General features: G+C 49.7%; 1 protein-coding gene across 2 annotated transcripts in view; it reads left to right on the top strand.

The window, feature by feature from the left end:
- The window catches only part of CSF3R (colony stimulating factor 3 receptor), a 180,129-nt gene that overhangs the window by 28,357 nt on the left and 129,533 nt on the right, over nucleotides 1-22,239 (top strand). Inside the window, exon 1 of one of the 2 annotated variants that reach the window (XM_085647923.1) lies at nucleotides 16,840-16,858. The exons of the other annotated variant lie outside the window; for it this stretch is intronic. The gene's annotated coding sequence lies outside the window, so the exon portion shown is untranslated. Of the gene's footprint in view, nucleotides 1-16,839; nucleotides 16,859-22,239 lie in introns of those variants that run through there. 2 annotated transcript variants of the gene reach the window in all.

A 22,239-nucleotide genomic window follows, 5' to 3' on the forward strand; every position in this document is an offset into this window, starting at 1 on the left:
GCCTAGAACTGTCTCCAACTATCTCTCCGTTTTACAGCAAATCTTGCCCTTTTCCACAATAAGCATAAACTTCCTCTCCCTCCTGTCTTCACCTTCTACTTTAGAAAATAAACACAATTTTTCCCGGGTATAAGTAGCATTGTATCATGTTTTCATTAACATTGTCATTCAGATACAACACGTACAGTATAGGCAAGGTCTGGAGGGCTGGAGGAATGGAAGTACAAAGTGCCATAGAAGAAACGAATAATTGATGGTCAAGTGGAGGTCAGTAAAAGTAGTAACAACAGATCACTTGTTGTCACTTGGACACAAAGACTTCAGCACTGAACTTATCAATGAATGTATTTGCCTATTAATTAAGCCTAGTCTAAGTGCACCAGGTTTCAGAGATTTCCACCAGCGGGGTGCTGGTCTGAATCTGACCCAATCCGTAACGGTTGAATTTAATTCACCTCTGGTGACTTGTTTAGACTGCCTTCATGTGAAGAGGTCTCAGTCTCAGCCTAGTTGCAGATGTCCTCTTCACTAGAAGCACCCGAGGCACGGTCTTCATTGCTCGCAGTATCAGTAGAGAGGTCATGGAGTAAGGGAGTACAAACAGTGGTCAAAGAGCATTAAACAAATGTATGGGATCTATGATTCTGAGTGTAGTGGGGGCGGTGTCAGTGAGTGCAGGGGTGGAATCAGTGCTTACTTTGTGCCGGTGCTTAACGGTGCTCAGCACCGGCACTTCATAGCCAGCACCGGGGCTTATGACTGTCTGCCACATGGTAGTGGTGTCTGCCAATTTAGGTACGAGCACAACAACTTCTGTTTATTCTTTCAATTTACTATTATTAGTATTTGCCTCCAAAGCCGTTTTCATAGCTTTGGGAGCCTGTAATAGTATGAATTGTCACACTTTTAAGAGTGTGCTGTTTAATAGTGTTTTGGTGCTGTCATTGGCAGCGCTGCCAGGGGCAACGGATGGTGCAAGCTCTAGTGTCCTCATGTCGAGAGCACCGGCACTACGTTTTTTACAAATTAAGCACTGGGTGGAATCAAACGTGTGGCTAAAAAGAAAACATTCTTTAGCTATTTTGTTGGTCTTTTACCTTGAGGTAACTGCATTTTAAATAACACACAACTAGAATGAAAAATAAATGCAAGTTAAAGTGATCAGTGAGAGATGCACTATTTTGCGTTATGAAACGTTCATTGGTTAATGTGAGCACAAAACATGTTTGTGTATGTAACAGAGAACCACAGAACTGAATTCTGGGTGGTGCAGTGGGGCATAGTGACTTGTGTGTGTTTTAGTGTAGGCATCGCAGGCTTCTTCGAACAGCCAGGTCTTGGGGCCATTCAGAAACCCGGAAGTGAGGTGATGGTCCGGAGATGTGCAGGGAGGCTGTTCCAGGTCTTTGCTGTGATGTGGGAGAAGGAGCGCCCACCACTTCTGCTTCTGTAAATGTGGGGAGTATGGGCAAGTGAAAGGGAGGCAGAGCATAGTCTTCTCAATGGTTGGTGGAAATTCAGGCAGGGTTTAATGTAGGCGGGTCCATGTTTGGGTAGAGACTTGTGTGTGTGAGTCAGCAGCTTGAATTGGCATGTCTTCTCTATGGGGAGCCAGTGGAGTTTCCTAAGGTGGGGTGTTTTCTCTTTTAAACACATTAGTTCTGCAGTCTACATCTAATCCAATAAATGAAAAACTTAAAAATGAATCAAGCTATATTATGCTGTACTCTTATATGTAAAATACACACAATTGATAGACGGAATGCCGAACAAATGCAAACATTCACACCCAGTCAATAGATTTGGGTTAAGTCCATCATTCTTTTGCTCACCCTGCCACCCCAGTTTAGACCTGGCCATATGCAAATCAGTCTTGACCCTGTGCCTCATGGGAACAGTCCAGCCCGAACTGCCAAGCCATGTCCTTCCTGCACCGGAAACAAGCATCCTTGGGCCGGTTTTGGGGTTCCACCCCTCTTCAGCCAGGATAGCTTGATTCCAGTGGCACAGTGAGCCCAGGACCCACGTCTGGGCAAGCCTGGCGCACTTAGGGCGAGAAAGCAAAAGACACACAATTGATGAACGGAATGCAGAACAAATGCAAACATTCACCCCCAGTCAAGAGATCTGGGTTAAATTCATCATTCTTTTGCTCACCATGCCACCCCAGTTTAGACCTGGCCATATGCAAATCAGTCTTGACCCTGTGCCTCATGGGAACAGTCCAGCCCGAACTGCCAAGCCAGGTCCTCCCTGGACCGGAAACAAGCATCCTAGGACCGGTTTTGGGGTTTCAACCCTCTTCAGCCAGGATAGCTGATTCCAGTGGCACAGTGAGCCCAGGACCCACGTCTGGGCGTACGTGGCGCACTTAGGGCGAGAAAGCAAAAGACACACAATTGATGGACGGAATGCAGAACAAATCTAAACATTCACCCCCAGTCAAGAGATCTGGGTTAAATCCATCATTCTTTTGCTCACCATGCCACCCCAGTTTAGACCTGGCTGGGTCCAAACTAGAATGGCATGGTGAGCAAAATACTGGGGTGAATGTATGATATTGTTCTGCATTCTGTTCATCAACTGTTGTTTTTGTACTCTTATATGTGGCAGTAATAAATACATGTAGATTTTGAACAAGCACGACAATCTGATCACAATTTATGAAACAATAAACATGCATATGATCCACTTTTATTAATCCCTGGCAAATGCACAGTATTACATGCATTTAATGCACCCCCTCACAATCTAAACGTATAGAAGATTAATCAGCAGTCCCGATGTCTCTGAAAAGGAAAAGGTTAATATGCACATATATATTTCTCAAACCACACAAATGATGCACTTTCTATACTTTTGGTGCACCACATCTTATCTGCAGCGGCATTTATTTATTTTTTTGTTTGGACTGGCAGGAAGAGTTAATGCCAGAACGATGCTTATAGGCTATCATCTCTGCGTCGAATGGGCTGCCAGTCAAGAGTTTCTGATGGCACAGCCTAGCAGAGGCTTGGTCATCAGAAATCTTTTAGTTCCACCACATCTGAATGAGACAGAGTATAAGAGGAACCGGACCCCCACCTCTTTGCCACTATACACAAGGCCTATATTTCTAGATGGCAGTGAGGCATATCGGCATGTTGAGCTAAGGAGGCAAGAGATATTTGCCTGCAAAAGTTTTAAGCTGTCTTTTTTTGTTTTTAAAAAAAACACTTCAATAACATGTTTTTACGTTGATTTTGCTGTCACATGGCGGATCTTGGCCCACTGCTCGTTTTTGACATTTAATTGAGTGACCCCGCTGTCACAAGTTAGGCAGTAGTACAAAATCAAATCCAGAATCTGCTTTAGACCCTGATCACCTACTGAACTTGTAATTCCAAGAACCTTGTCATTCACTCGTCACCCCTTGCAACACCAAACGACGCCGGTTAAATATGGCTGTGACATGGTCCAAGTTTATGTTAACATGCTGAGTAATCCACCAACCGGAACCGTATCTTGGATGTCATACTTACTCCGAGAAGATTGTCACTCCTTAAAAAAATCTTGATGTTAGCGAGACACCCGGACCATAATTCTTTTTACACCAAAAATCATGGGCAAATACTGTTGCTATTTCTCACTTAAATTGCAGAACCGTTAAAATGGACATAACCTTCCTTCAGCTCCAGAAAAGTATAAACAAATGTGTCCCTTCTGAGTGATCCATCATATAATTTTACAAAATGCCCTTGAAATACATAAAATAGAACGATCAGATTTATGGGATAAAAAAAACGAAAGGGAGTCTTACACAGCTGGGAGAAAACCCTCAAATGTAGTGTGCCTGGAGTAAAGTAGGCCTCTGTCACCTCTATTGTACGTGGGACACCACATCCCTCATACGGGTCCTCTCAACCCAAGGCCTTCTCATATCTGTGAGGCAGGAAGTAGAAGGGGAAATGTAGGCACCACCACCACGTTTTAGGGGGGGGGGGGCGTTTTGCATTATTGAAGGGACCAGGTGCAGTGAGCTTTAACTCCGTCGTTCAGTTCTTGATATGTCACAGACCTCATCAATGTTCAAATCATCCCTGTAATTAGATACGCTAGGATGTGAGATGCAAAGAAGAGGGTTCTAGGCTTAAGACATTTTACACGGTACATTCAAAATTAAAAGGGAAAATAAATAAATTCGAAAACATAGGAAGGCGATTTCGATATTCTATGTTTAGTAAGCTTGAAAGGAACGGACTGATGCAAAAATACCGGGAAATGTGTTTAGCATGCTGAACGGCACTGGTGTGGCAAATGTACCGCTGCTTCAAGAGCAAGACTGTAAATAGAGGATAAAGAGCAAAGAAGTAATTTGACAAGAGACTCTGAGATAATTTGCGAAGGAACAGTAGGGTGTGATAGCAGGTAACACATAAAGAAATCCTACGTTTATATAATACAAAATGGAGTGGACAATTTGTCGATATTTCAAAAAAAAAAGGGGGGGATATTATTGTCTGTAAATGTTTCTATTCCTTTACGTTTGATGTCGTCGTCTTTTTTACTTCAATTTTTGAAACAGTATTTGAGCCTGCATGCAAGCAGGTTCTTTGAGATCTAGAGGTGGGCGAGCCAACAAATTTACAGGGAGATCCGAGCCAGAGCAGATCCAAGGGTCTGGCTTGGCTCTAGGAGCCAGTGCACAAAATTATTTGTAAGTCATGCAACAAATATGTTAAAATATGATGAAGTTGCTTCAACATTTTTAGTAAGTGCATTCTTTAACATGTGGATGCATTTCAGTAATGCAGAATATACCACTGCATTGAGAAGTATTTATTATAAGTGATAGTTTTTAAACGATAACCTATAAGCATCCTGCCCCACCTGCCCTCCTGATAATGCCGTCAGTGAACAAAGATGCAAGAGGGTTGTCATGTATATCCCATACAGGTGGTGTATATTTTTATTGCAAACACAAGGAGATGATGGATGCAGTGCTGAAACTTTTCAGACACTCCAGCATTCGTGGCATAGTGAGCAAAAGAACGATGGATTAAACCCAGATCCATGACTAGGGGTGAGTGGTTGAAAAGTGTAAGCACTCTGTCAATCATCTTGTTGTGTTTGCTATGCTAGCCCTAAGTGGCCAAGGGTATGGCCAGATGTGGGTCCCTTGCACACTGTGCCACTGGATTCAAGCTAGCCTAGCTGATATGGGGTACTACCCGGAAACCAGTCCCAAGATCCTTGTTTCTGGTCCAGGGAGGACCTGGCCTGGCAGTTCGGGTTGGACTGTTCCCATGAGGAACAGGGTCAAGACTGATGCCTCTCTTATCAGTTTCCCCATGCCAAAATACTTTTAACATCTGCCTTGGTGAAACTAGTTTTTTCATAAAGTTTTACTTCTTTTTGTCTTGCAGCAGATTTGTAAAGCAATTTGTCAACAAGACAGTTTAAGTGATTTGCTCAGAATCACAGGATTTTGGGCACTGAGACTCAAACCAGGATCCCCAGCTCTTGAGCCATCAGCTCTGGCCACTGTGCCACAGCCTCTCCCGTGTTAATTGTGGTAATAAGTCGTCCCTCAGTATTTGAGAGAACGGTTAACTGCGCAGCCATAATACACCGCTAACTCTTATGGAAAGTCACATAAATTATTTACTTTTCTCAATGTTCTGCTGCATTTTTTTCAGTAAATACCATAGCCACAATTGTATATTATTTTTTCTCCAACTTTGAAAGGGTGATATTTATAAAAAAAAGAATCTGCTATAGATATGATTCATTTTTTTTTTTTTTTTTTTTTTTTTTTTGAAAAAGTTTTTATTGAGCAACAATTCGGTCACAAGTATGGGCCTACAACCACCCGGGCCGGCCGCTAGGTACATAAGGAAATATACACATATCAAAGTTGCAATCTGTTCCCAGGGCACTGCCCCGCAGTGGCTCAAGATAGTTCTCGAAGAACAGCAAGCGTAGTCCAACAGTAACAGAAACAAAAAAAAAAAAAAAACAATAAAAACAAAAGGCGAGTTACGAGGGATACCAGTGCGGTTCAGGCTCCCCCCGGGAAACTCCAGTCAGAACATTTGAGCAATCCGCTAAAGAGAGGAGTACCGGGAGGCCGGGGACGGAGGGGGGGGGGAAAGGGGGGTCAAGGAAGATGAACGTCCCTATGTAGTTGTTACAAAAAGCGCCAGGAACCGTCGAGGGTCAGGGGGACATGGCGATATCAGTGTCTACCAGGGGGGGCGTACAGATGCCTCCGCGATACGCATTCCATTGGCCCCAAATTCTACCCCATGCCCCCGGCTTGCCACGGGCCACATACACTGTCTTCTCCCGAAACATACACCAGTCCATATTCTCCTTCCATACTGACACGGTGGGCGGCCGTTGAGCGCCCCAAAGTTGCGCTATATCCCTCTTGGCAATCATGTTCCCTAGGGCCGCCCACCGAGTCTGAGCCGCGTTGTAGTCATTGGGCTCCCACACATTCAGGACACAGCGACGCACCTCCGGCAGCAGTACAACCCCGGTGACCTGTCCCATAACCGTGTGGACCCGGCGCCAATAGTCCGCCACCTCGCGACACTCCCAAAGGATATGAAGAAAGGTGGCGCTGAGCCCGCAGCCTCGTTTACAGAGCCCGTCGTCGGAAAATCCCATCGCGACCAAGCGCGGACCCGTAACATACACCCGATGGAGAATCTTGAGCTGTACCAACCGGAGACGAGCCGGAATGGCAACCTCCTTGGGGGACGACAGTGCAGACTGCCAGTCTTCGTCATCCAATTCGACCCCATCCCCAGTCCAAGCCTCCCGAAGGCGCACCAGGAGATCCGCCCGGTGATTAATCAATTTTTTATAAATTAAAGAAATAGTACTATCAGGGACATGTCCGTCAAGTACGCGGTCCTCGAGGGGCGAGGAAACAGGGATCATGGTCCCCTCCCCGAAGACCGAGAGCAGGGCGTGTCGAACCTGGGCGTAGCGGAAGAACTCCCTGTCGGTCAGCTCGTATTCGGCCTGGAGCACCGCGAAAGTCTTGACCGTACCCTTGTGCCACAGGTCTCCCACTTTGCTGATACCAATCGTGTCCCACTGGTCAAACCCCTTGGTGGTCCACAAGCTGCCCAGGCGGTCGGAGGCAAACAAGGGAGTAGCACATGTCATTCGCTCACTCCAGCCCATGGCCACAGTGGCAGCCCTCCAGGTCCGCACAGCAATCTTAGTAGGACCCGTAAGGGTCCGGTCAGCCAGGCGGGAATAAAGTGCCCTGTTGTAGTTCCCGCCGGGAAGCAGGAACTTGTCCATCTCATACGCCGGATTCAAGCCGGGCGCATACATGGCGTGGTTAATGGCAGATAGCTGCGAGGCCCAGTAGTACCTGCGAATGTCAGGAAGCGCGATGCCCCCGTCATACCAGGGGAGAGTGAGCTTAGCAAGAGCTATACGCGCCCGGCCGTTCCACACCAATCTCCTCTGCAGGCTCGCCACCTCCCGAAAGTAGGCCACTGGGATAACGTCGAAGGAGTTCTGGAGTGCATAGAGGAACCTGGGAAGGGACATCATTTTAAACAGCGCGGCCCGACCCAGCGGGGACAGGGGCAGCCTGCACCACCGGGCCGTGTCCTCACGCAGTCGCCGAAGTGGACGCAGAAGATTCTGCTCGTAGCGAGCCACCGGGTCCAGCGAAACGTATATCCCCAGGTACTTAAAGCCGCCCAGAGATATTTGAATCGGGAGCCGAGGCGGCAGGAGAGGAGGACCACCAGCGATGGGATAAACGCAGGATTTAGACCAATTGATCGTGAGACCCGAATTGTTCCCAAAGGAGGTCAGAACGTCGAAGAGGACGTTGAGTGACTGCCGCGGTGAGGTGAGATACAGGAGAATGTCGTCCGCATACAGCGAGACCCGATCTTCAAAGCCCGGGCCCCACCGGATCCCTCCAAGCGAGGGCTCCCAACGGAGCCAGGCAGCGAGTGGCTCCAGGGCGAGAGCAAAAAGCAACGGGGACAACGGGCACCCCTGCCTCGTGCCCCTGCCAAGGGCAAAGGGCCGAGAGACCCGCCCATTCACCACCACTTGAGCCATGGGTCCCGTGTAAAGGAGCCTCACCCAGCCAATAAATCCCTCCCCAAAGCCGAATTTACCCAAGACGGCCCAGAGGAATGGCCACTCAATAGTGTCAAATGCCATCGTGGCATCCAAAGAGACCAGCACGGCCGGCTCGGTGAGGAGCTCCGCCCTGGCGAGGACCCCGTGCAGACGCCGCAAGTTAAGAGCGGTGTTGCGGTGCGGGATGAAGCCGCATTGGTCCGGATGAATAAGGTCGCACACGACACTCAACAATCGATTGGCCAGGACTTTCGCCAGGATTTTAGGCTCTGCATTGAGCAGTGAAATAGGCCGGTAAGAGGTACAGCGGTCACGCGGCCTGCCCTCCTTGGGGAGAACGACTATAGTGGCCAAGCGCTGGTCGGCCGGAAGGGAACCCGCCGCAAGAGAGTCGCGGAACATGCGGCCGAGGAAGGGCGCAAGCTTATCAGGACGCAATTTGTATAGTTCAATGGGCAGACCGTTAGGACCCATAGCCTTGCCCGAGCGAAGGGAACGAATCGCGGTCGCTATTTCATCCGACGATAAGGGGGCGTCCAGCCGCTCCCGGTCCTCAACGGACAGGCCGGGCAGAGCAATATCTCTCAATAGGAGGCGAGAGTCATCTTCGTCCCTGTCAGTCACCGGGGAGTACACCGCCCGGAGGTGGTCAGCGAAGCATTCCACAATCTCATCCGGTTCAGTCACACACCCACCATCCGCAGCACGCAACTCGGGGACCACACGATTCACTCTCTCCTTTTTGTCCAGCCACGCAATCAACTTTCCCGCCTTGTCCCCCCCGTCATACAATCGGCCCTGCTGCTCCCTATACATAGTTTTGGCCGCGTCAGTGACCAGGGACCTATATTCGAACTGTTTCAGGCTAAGGGCATGTAGCCCGTCCGGAGTAATATTCGCCTCCAAGGCCGACTCCAGCCCCGAGACGTCAGTCTCCAGCTTCACCACCGCCTCGCTCCTAACCTTCTTGGCCACCACTATCTGGGCGAGGGCGTGTCCGCGTATAACAGCTTTAAAGGCTTCCCAAAGGGACAACGCAGACGACACCGACCCCTCGTTTTCACTGAAGTATTGGTCCATGGCCTTAACCAGGCTGTCACGAGTCACAGGGTCCCGCAGGTACCAGGGGTTAATAGGAGCTATCCGCCCTGCGGACCGCGGCCCGGTGTCAAAGAGAAGCCACAGCGGAGAATGGTCGGAGATACCACGCGCCAGGTGTCTGACCTCTCGAATCCGACCAGTCTGCGCCGCTGGCATAAGGAAGTAGTCTAACCTGGAGAGACTCCCATGCGCCCCCGAATGAAAAGTGAACTGGCACTGGGTCGGATGCAGTAATCTCCAACTATCCACCAAGCCGAAGGTCTCCAACATCCCACCCAGCCATGACTGGGCAGCGGGGAGGGTCCTCGGTGGGTGACGATCCAGTTCACCCGAAACCACAGAATTAAAGTCCCCGCCCATGAGCAGGAGGCCGTCCGGGAGGTCAAGCAGCATTCGACCCAAATCAGCAAAGGTGGAGTTCTGGAGGCCCGGGGGGACGTAGACTGAAACCAGGGTAAGGGGCTGCCCCTCCCACCTCCCAATCAGACACACATAGCGCCCTCTGTCATCCGAGACTATCCTCGTGATCTCCACCGGAAGGGAGGTTCGCAGGAGAATGCCCACCCCCCTGGAGCCAGTTGTGAAACCAGAATGGGCTACGAGGCGGTATCCCCCTCTGTGCATCGCATGGCAGACATTACCGACCAAATGCGTCTCCTGGAGAAACACCACATCAGGAGTCAAACGGCGCAAATATTGCAGTACAACACCCCGCTTAATACGGTCCCCCAACCCATTGACGTTCCACGACATAAGCCTCAACCCGTCTCCCCCCATCCCCTCCAGTAGAGCAAGAAGCCCCCAGCCCGCAGCACCGCTCCCAAATATGGATAAAAATCAATTCCTCGCCCTGTAAACAAAAAACACACAACTAAACAACCCCTCTTCCCCCCCAACCCCACCCCAAGTCCACCACCCCCCACCCTGCACCCCTGCGGGCCTAAGACCCCCCCCAACTTGCAGTGTGCCTGTCGCCCCGCTAACCCCATTCTACAAAAAGACCCCGGAGGAGGAAAGGGACCCGAACCCGCCCGCACCCCTCACGGGTCCTGGTAAAACACAGTATGCAAAAGAAGTAAGACCCAACTGTACAGTGCAAAAACGCAAAAGCAAGGACCAAAGGTCAGTCTAAGGGGACCCGTCACCTGCGGTGCCCCCAGAGGGCCCGGGCCGGCCACCCCCGTCCGGCAGCGAGTCCAGCCAGTCACTTGCGGCCACAGGAGTGTCAAAAAAGACTGTCCGCTCTCCATGCTCCACACGAAGTTTCGCCGGGTAGAGCATCGAATACTTCAGGCCTAGCTCGCGGAGACGGCGCTTCACCCCCTGGAATCCCATCCGCTGTTTCTGGACCAGTTGCGTGAAGTCCGGGTAAAAGTTGACGGTCGAGTTCTCGTAGCGGACCGGGCCACGGGTCCGTGAAGCCTGCAGAATAGCATCGCGGTCCCTGTAGTGGAACAGTTTAGCCACGATAGGCCTCGGGGGGGCCCCCGGCCGCGGCCGGCCGCCAGGAACCCGATGGGCCCGCTCCACAGCGAAGAATTTACTTAGGCCAACCGGGGACAGCTGCTGCAGGATAAGTTCCTCAACCACGAGGTCCACCGGGCGGCTGTCGGAGGACTCCGGTACCCCAATGATACGGATATTGTTGCGTCGGGCCCGTCCCTCGAAGTCCTCAAGCCGCCGGGCCATGTGGTCGTTGACCACTCTAATGTCCCCAAGCGCGGCCCGCAGATCCGACACCTCCGCACCCAAGGTGGAGGTCCGTGTATCAAGGGCCTGGACCTTCTCGTTGGTTTTAGAGAGGTCGGCCCGAATCAGGGTGACGTCGATCGCGACAGTGTCGATCTTACGGGCCAGGGCCTCATATTGCGTCGCGATAGTTTCCCTGATGCCCTCGATGGCGCCCATAATGTCCTGTAGGGAAGGTTCCGCAGCGACGGTCGTGCCTCCCCCCGCAGCATCCGGGGAGAGGCCAGCAGCGCCAGGGGACCCCCTGCCCTGGGTATAGCGGTCCATGTTGTTGCTCTGGACCGCTCCCCCGCGTAGTGAAGCCTTGGTCTTGCGCCCCTCCGGTCCCCCTTTGCCCGCCATGTGAGCGCCGTCACTCAATGGGACCTCCGATCAAGGGGTGCACGGGTGCCAGAGAAAGGATCACAAACTGTCGGTGTAGGGGTCGGAGGCGTCAGACCCGTCAGTAGCAGATGGAAGCAAACCTCGGGCAGAGGCCCAAGAGGCACCCCGCCACCTTGAGCACGCACGCCAGCTGATCTCCTGAAGGCCAAAATCGAAACCGAAAGTGCTGAATCGGTGACTGGCACCGCGCTGAGGCCGCTGTTGTTCAATTGCAGCCCGGCCCCACGGGTCACCTCCACCCCGGCCTCCTCCGTCAAGTGGGTCCCAAAAGTTCCGGCGACGATAACTCAGGATTCCCAGGTCCGATTAGAATTTTGGAAAGAGATATATAGTCAGCTGGTCTTCTTCTCTCAGATTCCATACACCAACTCAGGATAGTCTCAGGATTTATTCCGAGGAGCAGAAAGGGTCCGGGGAGCCCTGTGCTCACGCGACCATCTTGGATGCGCGCTAGGCTCCTCCTTGATATGATTCATTTTTAATGAAGAACGGATATCGTGAGTTATGTCTTCCTGCACTATCTTGTGCTGTTTCAAAAGTCATGCAGTCTGTGCACGAAAATCACGAACATGTGGCAGGGAAGGCTCCATTGAGTTGGAACAGTCCACATCAGTGTTGTGTTTGCAAGCTGTTGACCCACTGCAGCCCAGCTATGAATACTCATCTGTGACAGAACGTCTACACTAATCACTGATTACTCTGTGAATCACCAGGTACTCCGAAACCAGCTGTTGTCAGGCACGGTATAGGTGGCAACCAATTGCGTCACTGCACAAATCTAAATTAATGAGAACAGGCACGATTGTGACAAGTGAAGATTCATTGATGGTCTTGCCACAGAAGCCCAGGAAGCAGCAAACCATGGAAACCTCAAAGAACTATACGACATAACAAGGAAACTGCTGGGAAATGGCTCTCTCTGAAGGGTCACCCCAATCTTTATAAAAAGAAAAGGTACCACCTAATTGCTTTTAGGTCCAAGAGGAGGGGGAAACAGCAACATTAAAGGAGAAACCTCTAAACTGACCTATATTTCTTTATAATCTGGCCTCTTAAGGCTCAATAACAGCAACCAACCCAATATCAGTGACATACAACAACATTAATTCAAAAATATAGTTTTTATTGTTAATTATTTCATCTAAAAATATTTTATACTTTTGTTGTAATGTTACTGCCATTCATTATTGATCAAAGACATTTTTCATCATTATCTACACTTACATATAACACTTGAACAGATAAACAAACAGTTGCCAAGATACCACCAAAACCTCTAACATATTGGTATGCAAAAATACTGCATTAATTTTAGCATTTGATATCAGCACTTGAACAGTAGATAGATACTTGAACAGTAGGTTAAATTAACTTTGCTTTTAATTATTCCATGTCTTCATCTGTAACTGTGTTGAAGGCAAGGTGATTAACATTTCAACTCTAAAATCAAAATACAATTAATAAATGCACAGATAACCCCACACTCAACCATTATCACTTCACTCTCACCTATCATACTGTCTCATTCTCACTAGCACTCATACACATTAGAGATGCAATCTCAGCGGAGATCCTGAGCAGCTTGACAGAGACAGATCATATAATTCTTTGGGATACATGTATCACCCATCAGATTCCTCAGGTGTATATGTCTCTGAGAGGACTCTCCACATGAATAATTATGGTCTACGCGTGTTTCGGTGGGACATCATTTAAACCACCTTCATCAGGACCAAAAATAAAGTCAGCTAGATCTCTAAAAAAGTGGACGAGGGGTATCAAAAGATAATTTCTGTAGCCGTTCTTAATAACAATTGACCGATTAGGGCCACCAGGCCTTTGAGGGCCTAGTACTGATGCTTAGCGTCAAGTTAGGTGATGATTCATTCCAATTTACCATAGAAAATGTCATGGACTGCATTAATTGTCCAAGGTGATTAAGTGTTTTCTTTTTTAGTATCCTGCGATTAGTTAGACACCTGAAATCCGAAAATATGGCGTATCTGTAAACGAATACGCACTGGCCCGCGCTGCCAGCGTTTTCCCGTCATTCCCCCCAATCTTTAAGCCTTTCTCCTCCTCTTTTTGCTGATTATTTTTGTTGGCCTTAGAACTCTGAGCACTTTTTCCACTGCTGACTAGTGCTAAAGTGCATGTACTCTCTTCTCTAAACATGGTGACATTGGTATATACCTAATTGGCATATTTAGTTTACCTATAAGCCCCTTGTAAAGTGGTAAACCATATACCCAGGGCCTGTAATCTAAATGCTACTAGTGGGCCTGCATCATTGGTTGTGTGACCCTGGCAAGTAACCTTTTAAACCTGTCTCAGGCCTGCCATTGCAAGACCTGCGTGTGCAGTTTACTGCCACTTCAACTTGGCATTTAAAATCACTTGCCAAACCTTAGACTACCCTTTTATTACACATAAGTCACCCATAAGGTAGGCCCCAGGTAGTCCTAAGGGCAGGGTGCAGTGTAAGTAAAAGGTAGTACATGTATTTGTAGGTTTTACATGTACTGGCAGTGACACACAGCTATATTCATATTTCATACTGGGAGTCCAACTCCTCTCATAGGCTAGTATTGGGAATGTCTTAAAATACGTTTAGGCTATAATTCCTGATTAGAAAGGAGTAGCTGCCTCATGTTGGATATCTTTGGAATGGTAATGATAAATCCTCTTTACTGGTAAAGTTAGATTTACCATTATTGTTTTAGAAAAGCCACTTTTGGAAAGTGGGCATTTCTTTGCTCTTACTGTTCTGTGTACCTTGCAGTCTGTCTCCAATACATGTCTGGGGTGGGTGACAGTTACACTTTGTGCATTCCTCTAGACAGCTACAAATACAGAAAGTGTGGGTGTGACACAGAACCCATCTGCATTCCTTTACATTCTCGTAGCCTTTCCTGAGCAGGAAGAGGAAGGGGAAACTGACTCTTACACCTGAAGAGGCAGTATCATGTTCCCACACAGCTGATCGATGAGATTGCCTCAACGGATTGCCCTGCTCCTGTTCGCCTGCCCTACGAAGGGGCTTCAGACCGGAGGAGGAGTGCAACGGGGGCTGGAGTGCGGGAACGGGAGCTGGGAGAGTGCAGGATTACACTCCCCAACATCCTAGCGGCATCCAGCGCAGCCGCCACCTTCTGTCCTGCGCAAGGAGGCGCATTTAAAAACGTCCAGGGGTTCCCGCAGCGCGGGACGCCCTGCTGCTGTTCGTCTGCCCTATGAAGGGGCTTAGGGGCTTCAGACCGGAGGAGGAGTGCAAAGGGGGCCGGAGGTGCGGGAACGGAAGCTGGGGGAGTGCAGGACTACACTCCCCAGCATCCTTAGCGGCATCCAGCGCAGCCGCCACCATCTGTCCTGCGCAAGGAGGCGCATTTAAAAACGTCCAGGGGCTCCCGCAGTGCGAGACGCCCTGCTGCTGTCCGTCTGTCCTACAAAGGGGCTTCAGACCGGAGGAGGAGTGCAAAGGGGGCCGGAGTGGGGGAACGGGAGCTGGGGGAGTGCAGGACTACACTCCCCAGCATCCCTAGCGGCATCCAGCGCAGCCGCCACCGTCTGTCCTGTGCAAGGAGGCGCATTTAAAAACGTCCAGGGGCTCCAGCAGCGCGGGACGCCCTGCTGCTGTTCGTTTGCCCTACGAAGGAGCTTCAGACCAGAGGAGGAGTGCAAAGGGGGCCGGAGTGCTGGAACGGGAGCTGGGGGAGTGCAGGATTACACTCCCCAGCATCCCTAGCAGCATCCAGCGCAGCCGCCACCATCTGTCCTGCGCAAGGAGGCGCATTTAAAAACGCCCAGGGGCTCTCGCAGCGCGGGACGCCCTGCTGCTGTTCGTCTGCCCTACAAAGGGGCTTCAGACCGGAGGAGGAGTGCAAAGGGGGCCAGAGTGCGGGAACGGGAGCTGGGGGAGTGCAGGACTACACTCCCCAGCATCCCTAGCAGCATCCAGCGCAGCCGCCACCGTCTGTCCTGCGCAAGAAGGCACATTTAAAAACGTCCAGGGCTCCCGCAGCGCGAGATGCGTGCAGGCGTGCCCGGGCAAAGCCCGGGCCAAGGGCGGGCCCGTCTGCACCCATCCGCGTCCTATAAAGGCTGGGCTGGGCCATACCCCTTAATTCATCCTGACTGACTCAGCCTTATGGGATCATCTCCTGATCAGATCAACTTCATAATCGCATGATCAAGGTACATCGTGTGTACTTCCCCTACATATAGGAGCTATGCCCTTATATCTGTTAAATAACCCTGTTCTATATATCTGAGTATTCCTAGCTGAATCAGAAAGTAACTTGTTTTCCCCCTTTTTGCAATCTCCGCAACTTGAAGATTAGCCTATTGATAAACTATTGGTAAATAGGATTTTTTATAACAAAGTGTTCCTCTATTTGATTAGCTATGAGTAAAAGGAAGTTACCTAACGGAAGGGGGGCTTGCAGAGGTCTAATACAGCTGGCTCAAGCAGGACCATAGATTCCTTTTTGACGAAAGCTGCTAATGTTATCTCAAAGAAAATAGCCCTAACTGAAAAGAGATTGTCTATGGAGCCTGAGAAATTAGTTCTGGCATCAGTGAGGGAGGATGAAGGCCGACTACCATTGGAGACACTGCAGGAATGATATCCCTGCTAATGCCCAGAATACCACCAGGTCAATGTGAGGAGGAGGGTGCTGGCACCCATATTTTTAAAACTGAATGAAATTGAGTTGAAAATTAACTCTTTTATCACCATGTATAAACAATGTCCCTCTCTTAGTGACATAAAAGCTAGGGGGAGGGGGCACTCCTGTCTGGAACCTGGTGGTATGATTCAAGTACCACAGATGAACAGCTCTCAAGATAATATCGCACCACCCCTAATTAGCAAATCTAATACTAACCATACTGTCTATAAATCTGGGGAGCCCGCCACAGCCCATACAGAAGGTCAGGGAAATACTAAGGCGGGTCCACCGCCCACATACCCCTCCTTAGCTCCAAACATGGCCACAGGCAAAAATGTTAGCACCATCGATCTTCCCCACCAATCAGCGCCTTTAGTTGCCATCTTAACAGGGGTTCCCACACTAACTCCTGGCGCTAAGGAATCAACGTATGCATAAGACGGTTCATTGGTGTAACAATAATGTGGAAAAAGGCACACAGTTTACCACTGACATCATCATGGCTAGAAGGGTGGGTTGGATAGGCCATGGGACCAGGAAATCTGTGGAGGGAGATTGTATTATTGTTAATTTTAAGAATCCTATTCAGGCCAGAGTAATGGTAGGCTGCCAAGTCAGGGATGATATTAAGTCCCGAATTAGAATAGCTTCTTTATTGTCTTTTTATCCCCCTAAACTGCCCCGACAAATCCCGACTGGCAGTTTCCACTCAAGCTGGCTAAGCCCCCCCCAACAAAGAAATGTGAATTCAGGGTTAATTCTGACTAACTGTTTCTTACCTTTAGACTGTCCGTTGAGCCTTGATGAAAATGACTGACTATTTCCTGTGGTTACAAACACCCCAGGTAAGTTGCCGTCATTAAATACCCTTATTAACCAATGTGTCTTTGTGGTTACACCTCCCCCACTTCCACTGCTGAATAATGTACCTACTCCCATTTCTACCCTGGCCAATTCTGTAGATTCTACTGTGAATGTATTGTCCTGGAATATCGCAGGCCTTAGGTCTAAACAGGGTAATACCCCCTTGGAACAGTTTCTTAGTACACATCACATTATTGCTTTACAGGAATCATGGGAATCTGGAAATTGTTTTTACTTGGATGGTTTTACTACGTTTTGTAAATATGCTGTCCCCTCAAACACGGGAAGAGCCAGAGGGGGTTTGCTTTTAATGTTCTCACTTAAGCTCTCTTATCAAGCAAAGTTGATCGACTGTCGCTCACCCAATGTGTTAGCAGTGGCATTGTCACGCAAGAATTTTCCCACTCTGTTAGTGGTAAATTTGTATAACTCCCACACCAGATCACATGAGACAGAACATCTCTCAACTATGGATGCTCTATTAGAAAGCTACGGGGAAGGAAGCCAAGCTTATCACGACAAACTAATTCTTGGGGACTTCAACATCCATCACTGCAGCCTTAATTGTATTCCTACACTGGAGAAGGATGACAGGTATGATCTGTTTAATCATTTTGAACACACACCATCCGGTATTTACCTAGAAAGTTTTCTAGCAGACCATAATTTGTTATGTCTACAGCAATCAGATGCTTTAGCCCTGGTCCCTACCTATGTAGGCAATGGTAGTTCTAGTGTTATCGACTTTATTATGATATCTGTATCACTAGCACCAGTTGTCAACAACTTAAGTGTCACCAGGAACTGCCTTAGTGATCATAATCCCTTAACACTGGATGCCTCTCTGTTGGCCGCATTTGAGGGGAGGGCCACAAGTCAAATTGCTAACGAAAATATTAGCACTAAACATCAAGCAAGTAGACTGAAGTGGGGAAGGATTACACCAGTGAGTTTCATAGGTAATTTGTATTCAGTATGTGCCCCGGAGTTCGAAGTGTGTATGGACCCTGCTTCACAAGATAAAGATACTCTTGAAGTTTTTGACAGCATTATCAGGCAGGTGGCAACTGATCTAACCTCTAATACTAGAACCAGCTGCCCAAAAATCAAAAGGTGGTTTGATAAAATGTGTTTGGCTACCCACAAGGAACTAAAACAGGCCCTGATGCAAAAGCCAAGGGATGCTATATTGATTAGGTGTTGTAGGAAGGCCTATAAATTAGCAATCCAGGCAAGGAAGCAACAGATAAGGAAACTGGTCTGGGAAGAACTTAGTAAAGCCAGCGTCCTGGCTGACTACTAGATTTTGGTCGGTGGTTAATAGCCCTTATTTTTCAGACACACCTAATTCTAGTAGCGATTGCAAGATACCAGCTGAGCTCTGGGTCCAGCATTTTAGTAATATCTATAGCGATATAAACTTGGAATCTGCCGCGGGACAATCAGTTCCCGGCCCATCTAGTAACCCCCTTAATTTTAACATAGACAAGGTTCTAAAAGCTATAGTCTCTACCTCAGCAGGGAAGGCGCCTGGGCCAGACGGGGTACCCGCTGACCTTTATAAAACTGATCCAAATGTTTGGGCCAAGATTTTAACCCATGTTTTTAACACAGCGTGCATTAAGGGTTTTCCCCCATCATGGGCTAAGGCGGTTATCCTCCCTATATTTAAAAAAGGTGCCCGGGACGATCCCGCCTGCTATAGACCAATTTCCCTTTTAGACTCTGTGGCTAAGATACTGGGAAAAGTAATTTTGGATCGTCTTACAGGATACCTCGATCAGGCCAATATCATCTCTGATTTGCAGTATGGTTTTAGGTAGGGGAAAGGGATCCTGGACCAGTGCTTAAATCTGCATCTAGTTATTGGAAAGTACACTTTTGCCAAGAGAGGAGTTTTACATCTGGCTTTCATGGACCTAACCTCAGCTTTTGACTATGTCAACAGGTCTAAGCTGTGGTTAGTGTTACGTGACCTAGGAATAGATGCGGAGTTAGTGTCCTTTTTGCATACTGCCCATGAAAACACCACAGCAGGAGAAAGGTATAACACAGATGGTAGTTTGACAAATTCTTGGGAAGTAAAAAGGGGGGTTCGGCAGGGGTGCATTTTGGCACCTCTGCTGTTCACACTTTACATTAATAAATTGGGTGAAAGCCTAACAGCTTGTTGTGAAGAAATTCCCAGAGCCGGCTCCAAAATGATTCCTGCACTTCTGTACGCAGAAAATCTGCTGGCTAGAACTGCATTGGGCTTACAACGTCTTTTAAACTGTATAATAGGGGGGGAGGAGCCAAGATGGCGACCGGAGCAGACGCTTGAGCGCCCGGCTCCGTCGGTCCGTGACCTCGGACTACTATCCTGATGCCCATCCTCGCCGATTTTCGAGGTGCACCGTGTGCGAAGATGCGCTGACCGCGTTGCCGCTTTCCCGGAGTCTCAGCCCGCCCAGATGCCCGAGTTCTGGGTGCTTTTGTCCTCTGCACCGAAACCCTGCGCCATTACGGCCTTCGCTGGCCCCCTGGAAGCTCCGCAGTTGCCGGACCAGCTAGCGCTAACCTGAGCCCCGCGGTCCCGATTTCACCTCGCACCACGGATCGTTGCCGGACGAGCCCGGAGAGGGACGGCCGGACACCTTCTGCACCCTGTGCCGGACGGGCTGGAGCTGTGGGGTGGGCCCCTGTGCGGCGGGTCCCCTGCCCCGCTCTGAGTACCGCGCTGTGGGAGGCAGCTGCCCCCTTCACCTATTGCCTAGCCAGCGGCGGAGGGACCCTGCGAGAAGAGAAGCGATTGTCGGCCTTTCCCGTTGCGGCGTAGACCTGAGGGGAATTGACTACTTGCTACGACCCCCCCCCCGGCCATTGCACCGTATAGCGGCAAAACATGGCGTTTAGTGCCTGCTTGCGGTTGGGGGGCGATACTCCGGTCTCGCCCGCCGCCCACTTCGCCCCCTCTCTTCCGGACACCAGCTCCACTGTGCCGTCCCGGATTGCTGCCGCTGTGGGGGCCCAGCCTCCGCTTACATGCGGCTCCGTTCTGGCTGCCCTGCGGGACTTCCAACTACAGATGTGCGCTGGCCTGCAGGCGCTGAGTGAGCGGTTTGACCCCATACTGTCGGCCGCGGGTCGTGAGCGCACTGTGTGCCATCTACAGGGCGTGGGTCTTCCGGTGCTTTTGTCCGCTTGCGGGGACGCAACGGCGGTGTGTGACTGTGTTACTCTGGTGCCTTCACCTGGCGCTCCCGGCGCCCAGGGTACACCGCTCTACACCTCAACTGCGGATGCTCTGTCCCCCTGGTCATGGCTGCCTGCTTCATTGTTGCCTGCCTCACCGCGTCCACTGGACTATCCTGTTGAGAGATGCCTAACGGCTTCGGGGAGCCGTCCGCGGTGGCCCACTGCTGACTTTTTGTGGAACTCCTGTACCTTACTTGCCAGGTTTGGATTTTATGTGGTGCAAAGAGGGACCTTAATCGAGGGGCGGCGGCCATTTCGTGATCCTACTTCACCATCCTTTCACAAGCGACCATCTTGTTTTTGTTTGTTTGGGACACGGGGCCTTCATGCAGGGGCTGGTTTAATCCCAAGCCCGCGATCGGGCCAGGGCTAGACTGACTTCTAATGCCATGGTTTATGGACGGGCTGGCCTGGGACTGGAACTGTATGCATGTTATGCGCGCACTCGTTGCGACTTGTATCCCTTCGCTTACACTGTGGTGCCATGGTATCTTCGCATGCCGTTTTTTTTTTGGCGTAGTGGGCTCTCAGTGTGTGGGGGCCATGACTGGCTGATGGTTTGGGGCGCTCTGGTGTCCCGTGGGCTCCTCCCCGCCTTCTTTTCTGTTTTCTTATTTTCTTTCCTCTATTCCTACTTTCTTTCTCCTCTATATTTCGGGTTCATTGGGCGACAGGCACTATGCTGGGGGGGGGTAGGCCGTAGCCTCCGCATTGGTGTAGGGTGGGGGGGTAATACTCTGTTCTTAATTAGTTCTATGGGCCTTTTTTCCTTTATGTCTCTGCGTTCTGCTTTCTTCGATTCTGGGTCCGGGTGCGGGGTGGATCGAGTGGGGGCGGCTCCGGAGGGGTGCGTACTTGCCCATGTGACTATCCTGTTATATTTCTGCACCGCCTCACTGTTTGAGTTTTTGCTTCAATTGTTGTTCTTCCTGCTGTTGCTGCTCTCCCGTGTGGTGAGGCTATCTTGCGGACTCGAATCTCCTTTGTTCCTATCCTTCATTGACTTTTTTCTTGATAAACTTATCTAAAAACTTAAAATTAACCTTCACTTCTCCTTCCCCGAGTGTCAAAGATATCTCCAGTATGTGATCCATAACTTGTTGTTAATCCTGACTGTTGACGCACGGGGGATTTAATGTGGGTATCAGTGCTTCATTGTATCGTGGCCGGCCTGAAGGTTGTAGGCCCGTATTTGTTCTTTCAAGATGCACGAATAAAGGTTCTTAAAAAAAAAAAAAAAAAAAAATAAACTGTATAATAAGTTTTATGTAGTCACTAGATCTAACTACGAACTATAAGAAATCACATAGTATGACCATAGGTTCAGGAAAGGCGGCCAAGGCCAAATTTTACTGCACAAGGGCAGAATTGACTAGGGTCCCCATGTTTCCCTATCTAGGGGTAGTTTTTAATGAAAAAGGTTCCTGGCGTCCGCAACTTCTACTTAAAAAGAACACCTTAGCCAGAGCCGCGGGGGCTGCCTTGAATTTTGCAAAGAGATTGGGGTCAAAAGAAACCACTGTGGAAATTTAGCGTGCAAACTGAACATTATCTGCGCCATCTTGCCTCTCCCCAGCGCCACGCATAGCAAATGCACGGCCGCCATTTTAGGCACCCCACTCTCTCTCCCCGCTCACTCTCGATCGCCAGCGCTTTCCCCCGGCGCTGCGAGCATCCCCCGCTCGCCGGCCACCCCCGCTCTCTCATACAGGCCATAAACCCTCTCCTTCTGCGTGACCCTGCTACAGGAACCACTTCCGACCGACAACCCATACATGGTCATGCCTCTCCTTTGATAACCCCCCTTCCTCTGCGCCCCATTGTCTGAACTGGTCCCAGGCCATCACCTAGCCCTGCGGATGCAGTTTATTGCCCCTACTGTAAGGGAAACACCCCACATCAAAGGGATTACAGTAGAATCAAAGCCCCTACCCCCTGAGACCCGGCCGGTTGCACACACCCCCGGGAATTAGCGGAATTCCCTGCTGCGCGATAGCCATCTCCCACTGCGGGTAGGGTGGGAACCTCTACTGTAACCATGTGTGGGATCGGATCTGAGCCGGGGCTTCAGGGGATATTTCCCCGCACATCAAGGGAATCTCAAGAATGTACTATGTATAATAAA

The sequence above is a fragment of the Triturus cristatus genome, chromosome 3_2 (genome assembly GCF_964204655.1).
Source record: "Triturus cristatus chromosome 3_2, aTriCri1.1, whole genome shotgun sequence".
NCBI classification, from domain to species: domain Eukaryota; kingdom Metazoa; phylum Chordata; class Amphibia; order Caudata; family Salamandridae; genus Triturus; species Triturus cristatus.